Source organism: Panthera leo, chromosome A3, assembly GCF_018350215.1.
Source record: "Panthera leo isolate Ple1 chromosome A3, P.leo_Ple1_pat1.1, whole genome shotgun sequence".
In the NCBI taxonomy this organism is placed as follows: domain Eukaryota; kingdom Metazoa; phylum Chordata; class Mammalia; order Carnivora; family Felidae; genus Panthera; species Panthera leo.
The window spans coordinates 120,101,184-120,121,295 of record NC_056681.1 but is presented as its reverse complement, the minus strand read 5'-3'; the positions used below and the strand labels follow the sequence as shown (position 1 = coordinate 120,121,295).

Below are 20,112 nucleotides of genomic sequence, written 5' to 3'. Positions count from 1 at the left end.
CTCTGGCCTCCAGAATGGCAAGAGAATAAATTCTGTTGTTTTCAACCACCCAGGGTGCGGTCATTTGTTATGACACCCACAGAAACCTAAGACAGGATCCAATAGTACACTTTCTATACCTGTATTTAACACCTACTAGGATTTGTTGTAATTTTACATGACTGTTGCCCCACTCATTGGACTTTGAGCCCAGGGTCAAGGCCTTGGTTTACTTGTATACCTGGAATGCCAGCCCCTGGTAGGTTATGAATAAACTTTGTTGAATTAAAATAACAGTTCTGGGGAGCCTGGGTGGCTCAGCAGGTTAAGCATCTGACTTTGGCTCAGGTCATGATCTTGTGGTTTGTGAGTTCAAGCCCCAGATCGGGCTCTGTGCTGACAACTCAGAACTTGGAGCCTGCTTCAATCTGAAGATTTTGTGTCTCTGCCCCTCCCTCTCCCTCTCTCAAAATAAATAAACGTTAAAAAAATTTTTTTAATAACACTTCTGAGGCACCTGAGAGGCTCAGTAGGTTAAGCATCCAACTTCAGCTCAGGTCATGCATGATCTCCCGGTTTGTGAGTTCGAGCCCCATGTCGGGCTCTGTGCTGACAGGTCCTAGCCTGGAGCCTGCTAAGGATTCTGTGTCCTCCTCTCTCTCTGCCTGTCCCCCGTTCATCCTCTGTCTCTCTCTGTCTCAAAAATAAACATTAAAAAAATTTTTTTTAATTTAAAAATACAAACAATAACAATTCCATCGGATCCTCTTTTCCATTTGCAGAGCTTCTTCAATGACCTGGAGACATGCCAGGGGGTGGCAAAATCCACCTCATAGTTATTCCCAGACTTCAGTTGTACTTGAAGTGATGTTTTTTTCTCCTTGGAGGGAAGTCGAGTGATTTAACCGGCAAGTAATTTTAATCACGATTTTTATCGCGAAACCATCAGGGATTGATTGGGGAGCGGAACACATGAATTTGTATCCGTTCTGGGGTACAAGACAAGACTGTAAGGAAACGGACATAGGGTACCGTCTCTGGATCGTGCCTCCAGAGCTCGTGGAGGGCTCGTTCTCTCTGTGTCCAGGAATGCTGGAGACGCCCAAGGTCCACGCCGTTACCCAGGCCTGTGCTGCTGCTCTCCAGCCGTGTAGAGCTCTCACGGTTCCGAGCACCCTCTCATGCCCTCATCACTTTGCATATGCCGTTTCCTCTGCCTGGGTCTTTCTTTCCTCCTGTTGTCCACCAGATACCCATCCTCGAAGACCCCCTTCCCATGCCATGTGCTCTGTGAGGTCCTCTCTCATCCCCAGGCAGGGGCGGCCCCTCGAGAACCGCTGTGAGGACGGTCTGCTCATCTGTCTCCCACTCTGGCGGAGTCTCTCAGGGGCAGACGATGTGTTCTCATCCACCTCCTCACCCTGCTTCGTCTTTCTTCATGGCACATTCTGCCTGAAATGACAGTGTATAACTATTTGTTCCTAAGTCTTGTTTCGTCCCCATGGAATGTGAGTTCCGTTGGCAAAACACACACACACACACACACACACACACACACACACTCACACACAAAACACACACACAAAAAAAAACACACACAAAAAAACCCGTTTTGTTTTGGCTTTTTAAACTGCTGATTCTCATGTGCTTAGCATCAAACCGGCCCATAGTATATGGATTCCTTTCCTATAGCTCCCATAACAAATTTAGTGTCTAAATAGTACAAATGCATATCATCTTACAGTTCTGGGGGTCAGAAGTCCAAAATGGGTTTCATCGGGTGGAAGTCATAGCTTTGGCAGGGCTTCGTTCTTTTCTGGAGACTAGGGGAGAATCTATTTCCTTACCTTTTCTGGCTTCTAGAGACCACCCACATTCCTTGGCTCTTGGCCCCCTTCCTCCATCTTCAAAGCCAGCAATATTACATCTCTCTGGTCTTTCTTCCATAGCCACATCTCCCCGTAACAGAGCCTGGAAAGTCCAATTTTAGGGACTCATGGGACTAGGTTAGACCCACCTGGATGATCTCCCCGTCTCAATGTCCTAAGTCATATTTGCAAAGTCCCTTTTGCCATGTAAGGTAACACACTCACAGTTTCTAGAGATTAGGATAATGACAGTTTGGGGGCCATTGTTCCATCTATCACAGTAGGCTCCTGATAGGATGGCCAGGCAATGCTGCCTATAGCAAGGATCCATATTAGTTCATTTCTCCTAAACAAATCTTCCCCAGATGTTTCCAATCTTGATGCTGCACGAAATGTCACTAACAGGTTAAATCTGGAGATTGTAAAGCATCTTAAAAGTCCGTGAATTGGGGCGCCTGGGTGACTCAGTCGGTTAAGCGTCCGACTTCAGCTCAGGTCACGGTCTCGCGGCCCGTGAGTTCGAGCCCCACGTCGGGCTCTGGGCTGATGGCTCAGAGCCTGGAGCCTGCTTCCGATTCTGTGTCTCCCTCTCTCTCTGCCCCTCCCTCGTTCAGGCTCTGTCTCTCTCTGTCTCAAAAATAAATAAACGTTAAAAAATTTTTTTAAAAAAGTCTGTGAAAAGGTGCTTTTTTCTGAGAGGAAAGAGGTCCTTGAAATCTTTTGATGCAAGAAAAAGCTCTAGAAGGAACTCATCTATCTGCCTGAGATCTTCCCTACCTTTATTCCATGTTACCTAATCTGCATTAACAGGACAGACCCATTGTTCCAGGAAGGCTGGTCGGGAACAAGAGATGTCTGAGATTTGTGGGATTCATTCCAAGGCTCTCCAAATCCCCTTCATGCTGTCATTAGAATTGTCTTCCAGAACCACGGTTTAGACTTTGCACTTCCTCAAAAACTCCTATGGTTTTACTGTTTTCAGATTCGATTCTAAAGTCCTTAGCATCCAGGATATTTCTTGGTTGGGTCTTAAGCTCCTTATCTCATGTAATCATCACAACTGTTCTATGATGTAAATATGATTATTATGTCCATTTTACAGATGGGAAAACTGAGACTAGGTTCATAACTTGCCTGAGGTTCCACAGCAGATAAAGGATACTGCCAAGTTTGTACCCATGCACCTGACCCTAGGGCCTGGCACGCAGGCCCTGTGAAATTCGACCTGCCCAGTCTATCAGTCATTGCCGGAGGAATGATAGACTCAGTAGCCTGACCCCCTGCTTGGGTAGGGGTCAAGTTAGTGCCAGACCACAGGGTGTGAGTCAGGGGAAAGCAAAGCAGGAGAGACTAGGCCTTTGCCAGAAGATATGTCTGTTCAAATCCAGAGTTGTGTCACTAGCCTGGGAGGCAGAAAGGCAGCCCAGTTGGAGGGTCGAAAACCAGACAGCAGGCCCACAACAGGGTGACACCCAGGGGGACCCTGCAGCCTGCAGCCCGACTAGGAAAGACTCAGGTCAGCTTGATTTGCATGCTGCTGACCCATTTTCATATCTTAAAATAAGAAACATTGAGTATAAGCTTCCGCGATTATATTTACCAAGTCAGAGCAGAGTGAGGCCCAGGTCTGTAAAGCTGAGGTTTATCTGTCCCCCTTGGTCTTTTAAGGCACCCTCCTTCCCTTCTCCCAGTGTCTGGGCCTCTCACCTTCTCTTCTTCTTAGGACCAGATCCCAGAGAGTGATCCGCCTGAAGCTGGAGAGATGGACACGTTACTGCTGAGGTCTTGAAGCCATCAATTCCGCCACTGCCTGCTCCCGCTTCTGAGCCACTTAGGAAGCAGACCCTGGAAGCAGGCAGGTGGGGCGCACAGGTCACCCGGGATGGAGTGAGTCAGAGCTTGGGGCTCAGACATTTGGCCACAGTCTGTGATAATGCTTCACTCTGGACTTGAGCCCCTTCACCTAGCCCCAGGCATGGGGGGTGGCCAAATGTCCCCCCTCCAGGTGCAGAGCCTGCCCTGGGGATATGGAAGTAAGAGAACAAAATGCACCCTATCGCTCACTCAGCTAGCAATTGAGAACAGAGTGAGAGGGCCAAGCAGATGGGGCTCAGTTCCTGTTCCCCATTTCACCAGAAGAAAGTTACTGAAGCCAGAAGAGCTCTCCAGGGGGGTCTCTGTAGAAGCAAAAGAGGGAGACGTACTCCACTAACAGTCATCTCTACACACGCACACACAGACGCATGCATGCATGTGCACACATGCACACACAGATGCATACACATGCGCACATACAGGTGCATACATGCATGCGCACACACGCACACACAGATGCATGTGTGCATGTACACAGATGCACACAGGCATGTACACAGATGCACACACAGATGCATGTACACACAGGCACACACTGATGCATGCATGCATGTGTGCACACACAGATGCATGCGTGTATACACGCATGTGCACACATACACACACGTACACACATGCACACACAGATACATGCACACACAGATGCATGTACACACAGGCACACACTGATGCATGCATGCATGTGTGCACATGCAGATGCATGCGTGTATACATGCATGTGCACACATACACACACGTACACACATGCACACACAGATACATGCACACACAGATGCATGTACACACAGGCACACACTGATGCATGCATGTGTGAACATGCAGATGCATGCGTGTATACATGCATGTGCACACATGCACACACACGTACACACATGCACACACAGATGCATGCGTGAATACACACACAGAGACACATGCAGGCATGTGCAGACACGCACACAGATGCACACATGTACACACACAGACACATGCATGCATGTGTGTGCGTGTGCGCGCACACACACACACACACACACACCTTGGATTGATGGTCAAAGCCATGGGTCAAAGGAATAAGTCAGAAAGATGGTATTTCAGATTTCACTAAGGAGTAAGAAAGATGGTATTTTGTAGGCAGAGTGGCCTTCCCAGCACCCCCCCTCCCCGAATAGGTCAGAGCATACGTGATCCAAAAGTACAGTGGAGATTGTAGAGGAGAGGTCGCTGCCTCCTGTGCAGGGCAGGCCCCTCCCCTTGCCCTGGAGCCCATCCCGTACACCCCACTCTGCTCCTTCCCCGTCTCTCCTGACTCTTCCCTGTCAACAGGCAAGGCCGCTCCCATCTTAAATCATAAACAAACGACAACACTTCTGGGTTCTTCATTCCCTCTAGCTGCCACCTTATCTTCTTTCTTCCAGGTCAAGCTTCTTGCAGAAGTTTACTAAGCAGCATTCATAATGTCTGCTTCAAAAAAGGAGACCAGAAAAGGCTCCGTGCAGTAGGATGCCCCCGAGAAGGAAGAGGGGGAAGAGTATTTGCCCAGAATGAGGAAGGGGCAGCCAGCAGAGAGGGAGCAGCAGGAGCAGAGACGTGGAGGCAGGGAAGTCCAGCAAGCGTGTGGGAATCGTGAATGCAGGTGGATAGCAGAAGGGTGTAGAAAGAGAAGTCGTGGCAAGGCAAGAAAGGTAGAAAAGGGCCAGATCACAGAAGGCCTTGAATGCCGAGCTAGAATTGCTACGTTTGGGCTTTACAGCTGTTGAGGCTTCATTTGGACAAATGACAGGTCCTGACCAGCTCCGTTCTCTCAGAGGATTGATTTGGAATAAAAGATGGTTTGGAAAAGGAAGAGACCGTCAAGGGAAAACTGGCAAGAAGGCACAAAATAAAAACTACCGGAAGACAGTGGTCCAAATTAAGTAATGCTCTCTAGGATTCGTTCCACAAAGTTCTCAGGCCTCGCACATGAAGCTGTCATGTGGATTTGCACTCAAATTAGACACGCACGGGTTTTTGGGTAAGCATATTCATGTGTTTTTACAGATAGTAACGTTTATAGCTGTTAAATAATTCATGCTGGCATTGTTTTCCCTCTTGTGCTCTTAAAAAAGATGCTGTTTACTGCACAAGCGCTGGCAGAAAGAAGTCAGCTACCCGCTTTGCCATCCTTTTTACAACCTTGCTGTGCCACGTGGGGGGTGCCAGGCACCTCTCTGAAAATGTTCTCTTCAGTGGAATACATGCTAAGCTTTTTCAAAACCAGATCAAGGGCTTAGCCCTTTTTGTTTTTATTAGAGTTTTTATGATTTTTTTAAACATCTCTTTATTTTTGAGAGACAGAGAGAAATAGAGCACAAGCAGGGGAGGAGCAGAGAGAGAGGGAGACACAGAATCCAAAGCAGGCTCCAGACTCCGCGCTGCCAGCACAGAGCCCGACGCGGGGCTTGAGCCCATGGACCACGAGATCATGACCCAAGCCAAAAGTCGGCCACTCAACCAACTGAGCCACCCGGGTGCCCCTAGAGTTTTTATTTTAATTTAAAAGTTTTTCATTTGATTAAAACCCATCTTGGTGAAATAGGTTCAGCATGGGTTTCAGCAGGTCTGTCTCTCACCCCTCCTCTAGGATGCCTCTGTCTTTATGTGCAACCAGCCCCGACCAGGGGGAGGCAACCTACCGCTTTCCTCACCGCTGAGCGATGACCCAGAGCCTCCAGTGCAAGGCTTTCCGGTCAAGATGACTCTAGCCCTTCCCTTCATTAACAGCCTCACAGAGCCCACACTACCTGTCAGCTTTAAATCTGTTTGGACAGGAAAGCTTATAGCCATGCTCTGCTATTTTTAGGAGGTGCTAGCATTGACTCAGTCTTTCTGCTGGCTGGCAACCCTCTGCTCTCTCCTTCCTGCGCTGTCACTTCTTGGGGCGGTGAGCACGTCTCCCGTCTCCCTGCCTGGCTCAGCTTCGGCCCGCGCCCCCTTCTCACACTTTCCTAGGGCAGGGGCACGTCTCTCAGGGGCCGCATTTCCTTGCTTCTCAACAACAGCTGCTCCACAAGTCACAGACGCTAACCTGGATGGAGCTGGAGACTGCATCTTGTTCGTAATTTTGTATGAATGTAGCCGTAAGCGGGAGTTAGGTGGTCTGTTTTTTGGTTTTTGTTTTAATGAAGTCTAAGTTCAAATACACCTTTAAACAAAAATAATTTGGGGCGCCTGGGTGGCTCAGTTGCTTAAGCGTCCACCTCTTGATTTCGGCTCAGGTCATGATCTCCCGGTTCATGGGATCCAGCCCCACGTGGGGCTCTGCACTGACAGTGCGGAGTCTGCTTGGGATTCTCTCTCCCTCTCTCTCTGCCCCTCCCCCACGTGCTCACACACACACACACACACACACACACACACACACACACTCTCTCTCTCTCTCTCTCTCTCTCTCTCTCTCTGTCTAAATATAAATAAATAAACATTGTCTGGGGTGCCTGGGTGGCTCAGTTGGTTGGGCGACCAACTTCGGCTCAGGTCATGATCTTGCAGTTTGTGAGTTCAAGCCCCGCGTCGGGCTCTGTGCTGACAGCTCAGAGCCTGGAGCCTGCTTCCGATTCTGTGTCTCCCCCTCTCTCTGCCCCTCCCCTGCTCATGCTCTGCGTCTCTCTGTCTCTCAATAATAAATAACTGTTAAAAAAATTTTTTTAATAAATAAACATTGTTTAAAAATAATAATTTACAGGGGCACCTGGGTGACTGAGTTGGTTAAGCGTCTGCTTCAGCTCAGATCATGATCTCGCAGTTCGTGGGTTCAAGCCCCTTGTTGGACTCTATGGACAGCTCAGAGCCTGGAGCCTACTTCAGATTCTGTCTCCCTCACTCTGCCCCTCCCCCGCTCATGCTTTCTTTCTCTCTTCTCTCAAAAATAAATAAACGTTAAAAAAAGTTTTTTAAATAATAATACAGTTGACCCTTGAGTAACATGGTTCTGAACTTCATGGGTCCACTTACAAATGGACTTTTGTGAATATATACAGAACAGTATTGTAAATGTACTTTCTTTCTCTCCTTTATGATTTTCTTGAAAGCATTTTCTTTTCTCTGGTTTACTTTACTATAAGAATACAGCATTAATACATATAACATAAAATATGTGTTAATCAAACCTTTATGTTATCGCTAAGGCTTCTGGTCAAAAGGAGGCTGTGAGTAGCTAACTTTGGGGAGAGTCAAAAATCATACTCAGATTTTTAACGGTGTGGAGGTTGGTGTTCCTAACCCCCCATGTTCAAAGGTCAGCTGCACATTTAAATAGCTTTAGAGAGAAAGATGTGAAGGATTTAGATGTTAGCTATAAGTTGAAACTTATTGTTCATTATATTTTTATCCCAGAGTATAGCAGAGTGACTGGCATAGAAAAGACACTAAATAAATGCTTGGAGAAAGGAATGCTTAGGAATAAATGAATAAATTCAAGGGTGTTAAAAGCTTGGTGATTTATCCCTCTCAAGGGTAAAATTTGTAGTTTTATGCAGAAATTGTCTTTAATACACTGAAAATGATGGCGTTCTCAGATATCTCTCCCAGGGTGGGGCCAGCAACATTTTTGGCAGTTGGGTTAGATGATAGTTGTTGGGGTGATTTCTGTCTTTTTTTTAAATTTTTTTTTAAACATTTATTTACTTTTGAGACACAGAGAGAGACAGAGCATGAACGGGGGAGGAGCAGAGAGAGAGGGAGACACAGAATCGGAAGCAGGCTCCAGGCTCTGAGCCATCAGCCCAGAGAGCCCGACGCGGGGCTTGAACTCACGGACTGCGAGATCGCGAGATCGTGACCTGAGCTGAAGTCGGACACTTAACCGACTGAGCTACCTAGGCGCCCCAAGGGGTGATTTCTCTCTTAATAATCCCAAACTCAATTCAAAATGGCTTAAATGGTAGAGAAATGTATTACCTTTATAACAAGTTTTTGTATAGGACCTCTACCCACTCTTTGGACAGAACAGGTTTAAGGTTAGTTATTCAATGGCTCAATACCATCTTTAAGGTTCATGTGACTTTCCATCTTCTGCCCTGCCACCCTTAGCATATCAGCTTTGCCATCATTAAGGTAACATTCCCCATGGCTGCAAGATGGCACCACAGTCCGGCATCATTTGTAGATATGACATTGTACTATAGAAGAAGAGGAACAGTTTTCTCCTATGCCTTTCTTTTTGGGAGTACAAAATTCTTTCCCAAATCTCCCCAGAAGAATGCCCATTATGTCCTTTGACCAAGGCAGGGTCACATGCCCACTTCCAAACCAATCACTGGCAATAGAAATGATACCATTGTGGACAGTTTCAATCACTCATGATTTACCACTGAGCCACACAGTGAGGGACACGTACCTGGATAACATTAGGAATCTGCCAGCAAGGAAGAAGGATGAATGGTGATTGGGTAGGCCATCGACAGTGTCGGTTCTGGTGCCTCTCAAAGGCCAGGCCTGGTTCCTGGCAAAGCCAACTCTCTTGTCAATTTTGTGAAGAACTTCCACAAACTAGGGAAACACTTAGACAAATTTCATCAAGAAAACTACACCAAGATTTGATTGGTTAATGAGCAACATATTTGGGTGCTAAGGGCACCCACACTCTTTTATTTTCTTACTCTCATTTGGGCCTCCTTTTAAATCAACATTCAGGGGCGCCTGGGTGGCTCAGTCGGTTGAAGCATCCGACTTCAGCTCAGGTCACGATCTCACAGTCTGTGAGTTCGAGCCCCGCATCGGGCTCTGGGCTGATGGCTCAGAGCCTGGAGCCTGCTTCCGATTCTGTGTCTCCTTCTCTCTCTGCCCCTCCCCCATTCATGCTCTGTCTCTCTCTGTCTCAAAAATAAATAAAAACGTTAAAAAAAAAAAGAAAAAATTTAAAAAAATAAAATAAAATAAATCAACATTCAATTGTATTCTGTACAGCAACATAGGTCACTCATTCATTCATTCATCAAATACTTATTATGCTTTTATTAGGCACTTAAGACACAAAGATAGAAAAGATAAAGTCCTCATCTGCCAAGAAGTAATACATTGAGGACACCTTGCCCTGCTAAGGAGAAAATCTACTAAATGTACCTGAGGAGCAGAGGGGAGTCTAGAAAAAAATTCAGAGATGGAGGCATTTGAGCTGGATATAAAAGTTCAGTAAGAGTTTGCCAGGCAAAGAGGAGAGGGGAAAGGAATATGTGCCTTAGTCAGCCCAGGCTGCTAGAACAAAATACCGCAGACCTGGGACCTACACAACACACACTTATTTCTCAAGGTTCTGGAGGCCAGAAGTCCAAGATCAAGATCAACTAAATCTGCCAGCAGATTTAGTTCTTGGTGAGGGCTCTCTTCCTGGCTTGCAGATGGCTGCTTCCTTACTGTGTGTTCATTTGGTGGATAGAGGAAGCTCCATCCTCATGATCTCATCTAAACCTAATTATCTCCAAACGCTCCCACCTCCAAATACCACCATGCTGGGGGTTAGGGCTTCAACATATGAACCCGGTGTGGGCGGGGCACAAACATTCAGTCCATAACAGCATGTCAAGTCAACGGGATAGCAGTTACAATGGCACAAAGCCATGAACAGAACAACATATACGGAGAACACCAAGAAGTTGACCTTGCCTAGAGCACACGGGAGGGTAAAGAGACAGAAGCTAGAAGGAGGCTGGATTATACCAGGCCAGGGCCGTGCGGTGTTGTGGAGAATGGCAAGGGCTCTGAAGTCAGGCCCCGGGCTGAACACAGGTGCCACTCTTGGAGTAGCTCAATGATTGTATTAGTTTCCCATGGCCACCATTGCACATTTTACAAAGTGGGAGGGAGGCCTAAAACAGCAGAAATTGATTCTCTCCCACTTCTAAAGACCAAAAGTCCAAAATCAAGTCCAAATCAGTAAGGTTGGTTCCCTCTGGAGGCTCTGAGGGAGAATCCATTTCTGCCCCTCCCCTGGCTCCTGGTAGCTGCCCGCAACCACCGGCCATCCTCAGCTTGCCGCTTTCTAACTCCAATCTCTGCCTCAGTCTTCACATGGCCTCCTCTTCCCTGCGTGTCTGTCTCTTTCCCCTTCTCTTGTAAGGATTCTTAATGGGTTTAGGGCCCACCCTCATGCAGACTGATCTCATCTCAAGATCCTTACCCTAATGACATACGAAAAGATTCTATTCTAAATAAAGTCATATTCTCAGGTTCTGAATGGACATATCTTTGGAGGGACCATAAGGCAATAATACACTATGGTATTAGATAATGTACTTAACCGTTTTGAGCACATTTCCTTATCCATAATATGGGGATAAAATCTTTATCCTAAAAAGTCATTGTGAGACTGAAATAAAATGCTTTTAGGGGCGCCTGAGTGGCTCAGTCGGTTAAGTGTCCAACTTTGGCTCAGGTTATGATCTCACAGTTTGTGAGTCTGAGCCCTGCATAGGGCTCTGTGCTGACAGCTCAGAGCCTGGAGCCTGCTTCGGATTCTGTGTCTCCCTCTCTCTCAGCCCTTCCCCTGCTCACACTCTGTCTCTGTCTCTGTCTCTCTCTCAAATATAAATAAACACTTAAAAAATGCTTTTAAATTGCTGAGAAAGTACTTGATCTATAGTAAGTGCTCAGTAAACAGTAGGAACTCTGACTTTATCCCATGGGGCAACAGAAGGCTTGCAAGAGTAGGTGTTTGAGGAGGGAGGAAAAGAAGAGTTACTTCCCAGATCTGTTCTCTTTTTGACTGCACAGGTGCACCGAGCTAGGCTCTAAGCAATCCCTAGCTCAGTCTCTTGGGACAAAGGACGGGGCAGAGGCGGCCCGGGCTGCTGGTCCCAGATCCCACTTCCGGAATCTTTGTCCTATACATTTCCTCAGTTCCTAAAGCACCTACTTTGCAAATAGTAGGTGTTTCATCAGTCTTTCTTACAATGAATCATACACTTCAAGCTAAAAAGACTATCAAACACTTAATGCCCACTTATAAGGCTGATTGGAGGCTGCCGGTGAGTTAAGTTAGGTCTTCCTGCCTAGTAATTTAAACCATGATATAAATTCATTTGATTTCAACCAAATCCTTCCCACTAAATACATTTCACGAACCCCCATACCTTGCTGTTTTAAAAATTCTATGGCAATAATGGCAGGCATGCTCTCGGGTGCAGGGTTGAGGAACTGTGGGTCATTGGACTAATTCCATCTGGTCTTTAGGGAAAATCACAAGAAGTGAGCCACCTTCATAACTCTAATAGCAAAAACAGTGAGGTTTTAAGAGCAGATGGCACCTAGTCAACACGGGGATCATTTCATAATGTATAAAAGGATCAATTCGCTATGACATAGCCCTGAAACTAATAGGATATTGTATGTCAGTGGTACTTTAGTACAAAAAAGAAAATTGAATTAGCAAAAGTCCTTAGTGGCAATTTTGTTAAAGAGTGTAATTGGTCATAAGGACTGAGTGCCTCCTGCAAGTCACTGTGAGAAGTGCTTTGGGAGATAGGCTGTGAGATGTAATCCTGCCCCAAAGAGCTGACAATCTAGTTGAGAAGACAAGATGAAAGGGGAGGGTCTTTGCTTCAATGTGCGGGGATGCACAGAGATGCCCCTGCCCGTACATTCCCACGCTGTCTTGGAGTAAACAGCACCAGGTTGGAGTTTGCCCATGAAAGCTCAGTGGTGTATCTTCCTAGCTTGAAATCAACCATGATGAGAGCACTTACACGACGGAAGCTGGGCAAAAGCTACAAATCAGAGTTTCCTTGCACCCCTCCCCAAGATCCAGTTTACCAGCACACCAGTAATCCCTAGGGCCAGATAGAAAAGTTCCAGGGGGCTTCCAAGGGGAAGCCTGGGAGGCTGCAATTTCCAGGGGAAGCCTGGTGTGAAGTTGCATCTGACAGGACACCAGAGTCAGAGTGGTGACGACTGAAAGGGGCCCCAGGGCCTGGGCCTCATGGCGGGGCTGGGGGGAAGGTGGCCTGGAGTTATCCACCCTCCAGGTGGGCAGGGCACAGAGGTGCTAAGAGGCCCAGGGAGCAGGGCAGAGGAGGCCAAGAGCCAGCTGGACAACCAGGAGGACGAGCACTTGGACCTCAAGTCTGGAGGCCAGGGCAGGACTGTGACGTTAGCAGCAGATGGCACACCAGGTGGGGTCTGCTAGAGCACAGCGAGGCCACTGGTGTGGGGACAGCACGAGGGCCCCACAATGCTTCCCTTGGCCAAGATGAGAAGTAAGGCACCCTTTTCCCCAAGTCTAGATCCCATCGGAGAAAGAAGGGGGTAGAAGTATGAGGAGGCAGGGGTCTTAAATTTACTGGGTTTTAATCTAGAGTTGATCATGTTTAAACCCAGAAGTGACTAACTTGCCTTAAGAGGCAAATTTTAAGTGTTCCCACCTTTGGTGGAAAATGTGACCTCAGGACCCAAGATGACTTCCATTTCATAGGAATAGAGAATGTCTTTGAACATCTGCATCTCTGTGGACTTATTCCTAAAAGTTCCCAACACCTTTTGCCTTTGTAAAGTGAACAGAAATCACAACCATGTGTAGCGGGAGTTTAAGGTTTTCTTTATGAAAGGAAATGAAAGGGTTCAACAATGCCTATTATTCCTAACTTTGGGAAGAGCCTAGTTCACTAACATTTTTCTAAAATCATTTTTCTTTTCCTTTTCCTTCTCTTTCTTCGGAGTGGCGGTGTTACAATAGAATTATTTACAAGAGGTCTGGGGGACTGGAATTTACGGCCTTTGTCAAATTTCAGAGAGTAATGGTCTTTAGAAAGGACCTTAGGTGTTATTTAATGTTCTTTAGTCAACAGCCTCATATAATAACTGAGGAAAGTGCACCTCAGAAGGTGAACCTACTTGCCCAAGGCTGCTCTCTTAATTAATAGGAAAGATAAGGCTCTATCCCAGCCTTCCCATTTCAGTTCTGCCCTTTCTGTGTTATATGAGAGTGAATTCATGGATACGTGACTACATTAAGCGAATGTGAAATTCCAGTCAGACAGCACTGATTGCTATGTTAGCTCTTCAAACAAACTTTTAAGAAACTAAAAGATTTTTTCTCTTTTAGGATAAAGTTCCTACTAATGTCAAGAAGTAGGATTTAATTACAGCCCAGAACCACCCTACTTAGAGGTTGCCACAAACAGTTTAGAGTGAGTCTCTCTCTCTCTTTTTTTTTAACTGGTACCACATCTAGCTTTATGTCGTTGCATTTAACTTTTTTTTTTTTTTTATGTTTTATCTTATTTTTGAGACAGAAAGGCAGAGGTGAGTGGGAGAGGGGCAGAGAGAAAAGGAGACACAGAATCTGAAGCAGGCTCCAGGCTCTGAGCTGTCAGCACAAAGTCCGACACGGGGCTTGAACCCACAAACCATGAGATCATGACCCGAGCCGAAGTTGGATGCTCAACCGACGGAGCCACCCAGGCACCCCTCATTTAACTTTTTAAATGACCAAAACAGTTTATATTCATTGAGAAAATACAAATAATATAGACAACAGGGTAGAAAGTCAAACTATCCTAACCTCATCCCCTAAAGCCCACTCCCTAAACAATCGCTGTGGACAGTTTGGTGAGTAGAAAGCGTCTTTCCTCCAGTGGTGCTAGTGATTCTAACACAAAAGGCCGGGACTATGGGATGGTGGGGGAGGGAAACTGCCCTTTTAGGGCTTCATAGGGTTCTAACCATGACAAGAGAATAAATAAGGGTGTGAAAATCACCTAGAAGCAAAGCCCTTAGGCTGACACGTGCTGCAAAGGATCTATCTCTCAGATTCTCAGGCTTATTTTACCCTTCAGTTGCTGACTTGGGTGGATGTCCCTTAGGACGTGATTTTCAAGCTGTTGAGAGGCATCAGAGTTTCTGCATGGGTTTGTTCAAAATCTCACTGAAAAAAAAAAACTTGTTAATAAATATATCCAAATGTACTGTAGTCCTTGTTTCATTTTGTTTTGTTTTATTCTTTTTGGACTCTGGGTTTCTTTTTTTTAATGTTTATTTATTGTTGAGAGATAGAGCGCGAGCAGGGGAAGGACAGAGAGAGAGGAGAACAGAGGATCTGAAGCGGGCTCCACACTGTCAGCATAGAGCCTGATGCAGGGCTCAAACTCACGAACTGCGAGATCATCATCTGAGCTGAGTCAGATACTTAACTGACTGAGGCACCCAGGCGCCCCTATATTCCACATTTTAACACACTGTTTACTTAAGTTGCCATGCTAACTCCCTCTTGGCTTGCACACCCTCAGAAAGAAGTTTCCTTCATTCCTGTGCACACATGTAGGATATAAACTTGTGTCATTACAAGGAAAATTGTACCTTCACGGTCTTTAAAAAAATACAACCTATTTATTTCATTTAAGCAACATGGTACAAGAGGGTACAATATTACTTACGAGTGTAAAGCAGAATATTTTAAAATTTTGATCCTGAGGCTGATAGCATAGACTGGGAGCCTGGGTTCTGAAGCTGGGCAAGCAGATTTGAATAGCTTCCTGTGTGGCCTGGAGCAAGTCACTTAACCTCTCTGAGTGTCAGTTTTCTCATCTGTAAAATGGTGATCACATGATAAAACATACCGTCTTCTTAAAAGTCCTTTGGTTGTCTTTGTTACCAGCACTTCTCTGTGGCTCTCTTTCTAATATTCCCTGATATCTAATAATTTTTAGTATCTAGGATCTTTCCAGCTATCCTTCCCAGGACCCCAGCCTTCTGCCTCTTCTTATCTGGCCTTTCTTTCTTCCTCTTCTTTCGGGAGCCGCAGCCCCTAGAAGTCTTGTTCATTTCTTAGGACTTGCAGCTCAGCTCTTTGCCTCGCTACACAAAGCCATGGTGCTTTCCCTTAGGTCTAAAAGGTCACCAGAGTCCCTAACCAGCCTGCCAGCTGTACAGACTGCCTGACAGCAGCTCGTAACAGTGTTTCCTGGAGGCTGATCACCCTCTTGGGTGAGGTGCTCCCCCAACCAGCGTTTGCGAGCAGGAGGGAAGGGCATGGGGATTCATCTTCTGGTGGAAACCCCGCCATCTGCCTTGGGAGGCAGAACTGCCTGATTGGTTGCTTTCATAAGGACTGATGTTAAAACTGTCAACTTACAAACTTATCCTCATAAAACATTGCTCTTAGATGTTTTATATCCAGGGATCCCATGTTGGAGTTCACTAGAAATATAGGGTTCTGTCGGCAACAACAGATGTTGGCAAGGATGTGGAGAAAGAGGATCTCTTTTGCACAGCTGGTGGGAATGCAAACTGGTGCAGCCACTCTGGAAAACAGAATGGAGATTCCACAAAAAACGAAAAATAGAACTATCCTACGACCCAGCAATTGCACTTTTAGGCATTTATCCACGGGATACAGGTGTGCTGTTTCAAAGGGACACATGCATCCCAGTGTTTATAGAAGCACTATCAACAATAGCCAAAGTATGGAAAGAGCCCAAATGTCCATCGATGGATGAATGGATAAAGAAGACGTGGTATATACAGGAGTATTACTCTGCAATCAAAAAGAATGAAATCTTGCCATTTGCAACTACGTGGATAGAACTAGAGGGTATTATGCGACGCAAAATTAGTCGGAGAAAGACAAATATAACCTCACTCATATGAGGACTTTAAGATACAAAACAGATGAACATAAGGGAAGGAAAGCAAAATAATATAAAAACAGGGAAGGGGACAAAACAGAAGAGACTCATAAATATGGAGAACAAACTGAGGGTTCCTGGAGGGGTGGTGGGAGGGGGGATGAGCTAAATGGGTCAGAGGCATCAAGGAACCTACTCCTAAAATCATTGTTGCACTAGATGCTAACTAACTTGAATGTAAATTAAAAAATATAATAATAAATTAAATTTTTTTTAAAAGCTACCATACCTAAAAAAAAAATATATATATATATAGGGTTCTGTCCATAAAAAAAAAAATCTGACAAACACTGACTTGGGGCTTTTCTACTTGCTCCTTTGCTATTCAGAATGGAGATAGTTTCTTTCATTTTATTTTCCTTTGGAACCACTGAGATGCCTTCTCTCTTTAGTATTTACTTTATTAGCCTTTTGTTTTCTCCTCTCTTTAGTATTTACTTTATAGCCTTTTGTTTTCTCTCATACTCTGAAACTAGCCGAATGTTCACATTCCAATATCTGAGGCATGTAGGCACCTCACATCTTAATTTCTCTGGATCATAGAAGACTTTTACTTTCTCTTGCCTCGGTAAAATGCTGTCATGGGCTGCCTCTGTTGATTTTATAATGATCACTAACAACCAACTGTTTTGGATGCAGGGAGAATAATTTTCTTGAAGTCATAGCATCCTTTACAACAGTCAACTGATCAAAATTTTAACTGGATGTTAGAAGGTACACGTTATTTTAACTAAAACAACTTAAATTCTAGATATTTTCCTCCAAATAAATACAACCTTATCAACTGCTTTGAAAGAATACATTAAATATAGACATAAAACATATATAAAGAACCTCCTTAAGTCTGGAACTATTTCCTCCAGTCCAATATGAAAAACTGAACTTTGTATGATAATGATTAAGTTCTCCAAAAAACCTTAATACGGCTTTAAACAACCTACATGATCTTCAGTATATAGAAGCAATCAGAAGCTGCATATCTTGAAGACTTCTGAAAAAGTGCAAACTTGCCTCTTTAGAAATAAACCTATAGCAAATAAGCCTATAGAAAAAAAAGAACCTTTCTTCAAAACTTCACACACACACACAGCCCACTAGAGCACTAAGTGCCATAGCACAGGGAGTTTTGTTGGTTCTGAGCTCAGTTATGTACTCAGTGCCTAGAACAGGGCCTGACACATAGCAGGTGCTTAATATATGCATGGCAAGTGAATACTTTAAAATTTAAGGAAATTTAAGAAATTACAAGTGCCCCTGATAGATAAAATTTTGCTTCTGAAACAAATTGAATAAACCTAATTTTTCTTTTAAGTTTACAACTGGCTACTATTGGTTTAAGACATAGCCAAAGGCTCCAGTTAAGAAACATCAAGTAATTGGATATATTATAATATATAAATGTTGTAATACACCTACCAAATGTACCAGTCTACAGACCATAGCTTTCTCATCCTTGCTTAGAATCCTTGAAGTCTACTATCTTCTAATATTCTTTTAGTTTCAGTTAACAGAAAGCAAACTCCAACTAGCCTAAGCAGAATGCAGTGGTTGGAGATTTGTGGGACGCATTCTGGGGTGGCATATGGGTTTGAAGGACAACCAGCCCAGGACACTTCGGGGACCAGGACTCTGTGTCTTTAAGAATGTCGGCTTTATGGGGGCGCCTGGGTGGCTCAGTCAGTTGAGCTTCAGACTCTGGCTCAGGTCCCAATCTCATGGCTTGTGGGTTCAAGCCCCACATGGGGCTCACTGCTGTCAGAGTGAAGCCTGCTTCGGATCCTCTGTCCCCCCCTCTCTCTCCCCTTTCCCTGCTTGCACTCTCTCAAAAATAAATAAAACATTTTTAAAAAGGCTGTCTGCTTCAACCTTTCAAAATTTCCTCCATGACGTTGGAATCACGGTCGCCGGCATCAGCAGGACTCCTCCTATCTTACTTTCCTCTCCTGAGAGGAAGTTTGCTTTCCTAGCTCCAATTAGAACTGAGAGAAGGATGCCAGTCGGTTCAGCTGGGGTGACATTCCCATCCCATGGACTGGCTAGGGAGCAAGGGTGGTTCACTGGAGAATCTGGTGGCTCCCCTTGCGAGCACGCTAGCAGTATGTAGGGTAGAGCAGTTCCCCCCAAACAGTGGCGGCCATTCTCAGGTGAGAGCATACATTGTTCACAATGAAAATTATAGCTCTCATTTGAAAGCTCCAGAGATACACCGCCTTCTGTGGGTTGGCCCTACCAGGCTTCCCCTTTCAAATTCTGGGTTCACAACAGTCTATTACTTAAGGATTCTTGCTTCCAGGGACCAGTTATTAAAATAGGATAACAGTTTCATCTGAGTGAAAAAGGCAAACATGATCTTTAAGAGATCCGAACACTTTTACCATAACTTAACAAGGTTAGAACTGCCTGACGGATTGATGAATAAAATTTCCTCCATTTACCAACCGGAAACTCAGGCAGGATGTCTGCTCTGAGGTCTCAGTTGGTGAGGGACTGGACTGCTTCTAGGCTAGTACGTTAGACAGGAAAGACCAGTGTCTCAACAAGTAAGTGCAGCCCACGGACCGATGTTTGATTTTTGGCTTTATTTTATAAAAATACACAACTTAAATACATATGACACTCTCTATACAAGACATAAACAACTGTTGGATCTAACATTTTCAGTTATTTCGACAGAAAGCAAATATGTAAATTACCTCGTAAGAGCAAAGGGTTTCTTTAGAGACTCTGCATTCACAGTCAGAGGGGACGATCGCCCCGTGGGAAATCAACGCAGGGCACTAACCCACGCCGTCCGACCTGCCAACAAGTCATTTCACCAACAGAGCCTTTTTGGCACGGCTTAATATTGCACTGCTTGTTAGACACAATCTAACTTACCCACATCACAAATTTAAACTTTTTGTTTTTTCTAGAAATGTTTAATGGAAAAACCAATGTGCAAACATTACTGTCTTACAGTTGTGCTAAGTACCAAATATGAGAAGTGTGAACCTTTCTTCACTTTGCAAAACTTGCAAGGGAAGGTGGGTAGCTATATTTCGCAGCTAAACTCATTTTCCAAAGTTTTACAAAAACATTGGCAGACCGAGAGTGAGCTAGATGGAGTGCAGCGGAGAAGGGAGTGACATTCCAGCGCCTACAGAAATTACTTTTGAGAAGGGCACTGTCACTGTCACTGTCAGAGGCAATCTGCACACGGCTCCACCCTTTCTAACTTGGGACTGAAATACCCCCACCCCCCACCCCCCCGGGTCACTGTTCTCTGGGGAGCAGCTACTGCGCTACTGATTCAGGGCTCCTGGGGGCTGCTTACGTACTCTGGCTTTCTTTCAGAAACTTAGCTGCCTTATCTATGGCTCTTTTAACTAACAGTGAACTAGGTACTGGCTTATTCATGGATATAAAGAAATTATTTACCAGTTGAGAATTCAATGCATGAGCACATACTAGGGTAAGTTTCCTGAGGTAAATGTAAGCCTTAAAGAATAGTGTGCAACCTATAGAATTACAGCAATTTATCCCGGGTAGCAGCACAATACTCTAGGCCTGGACTTTTAAGCTAACAGGCTAACAGAGCCAAGGACACATCTGTGTGAAGAAATGAAACGATGAGCTGGAGTAAAAAAAAGTGTTGACAGCTGAGAACATCAATTCAAAAGAAGCCACAAAGGGAAAAGGAGGGGGACACAGGAGGGTGTATGTTAAAGTGCTTAGGTAGGATGGGCAATTAGTTGGAAAGGCCTCAAGGGATTTCT

At 45.0% G+C, this 20,112-nt stretch overlaps 1 protein-coding gene across 2 annotated transcripts in view; it reads right to left on the bottom strand.

Annotated features, from left to right (window-relative positions):
• Positions 1 to 807: 807 nt before the first annotated feature.
• DNAJC27 (DnaJ heat shock protein family (Hsp40) member C27) overlaps positions 808 to 20,112 on the bottom strand; it is a 52,655-nt gene continuing 33,350 nt past the window's right edge. The window contains exon 8 of one of the 2 annotated variants that reach the window (XM_042933519.1): positions 808 to 1,431. The gene's annotated coding sequence lies outside the window, so the exon portion shown is untranslated. Of the gene's footprint in view, positions 1,432 to 15,036; positions 15,258 to 20,112 lie in introns of those variants that run through there. The other variant, XM_042933518.1, reaches the window with a different exon arrangement.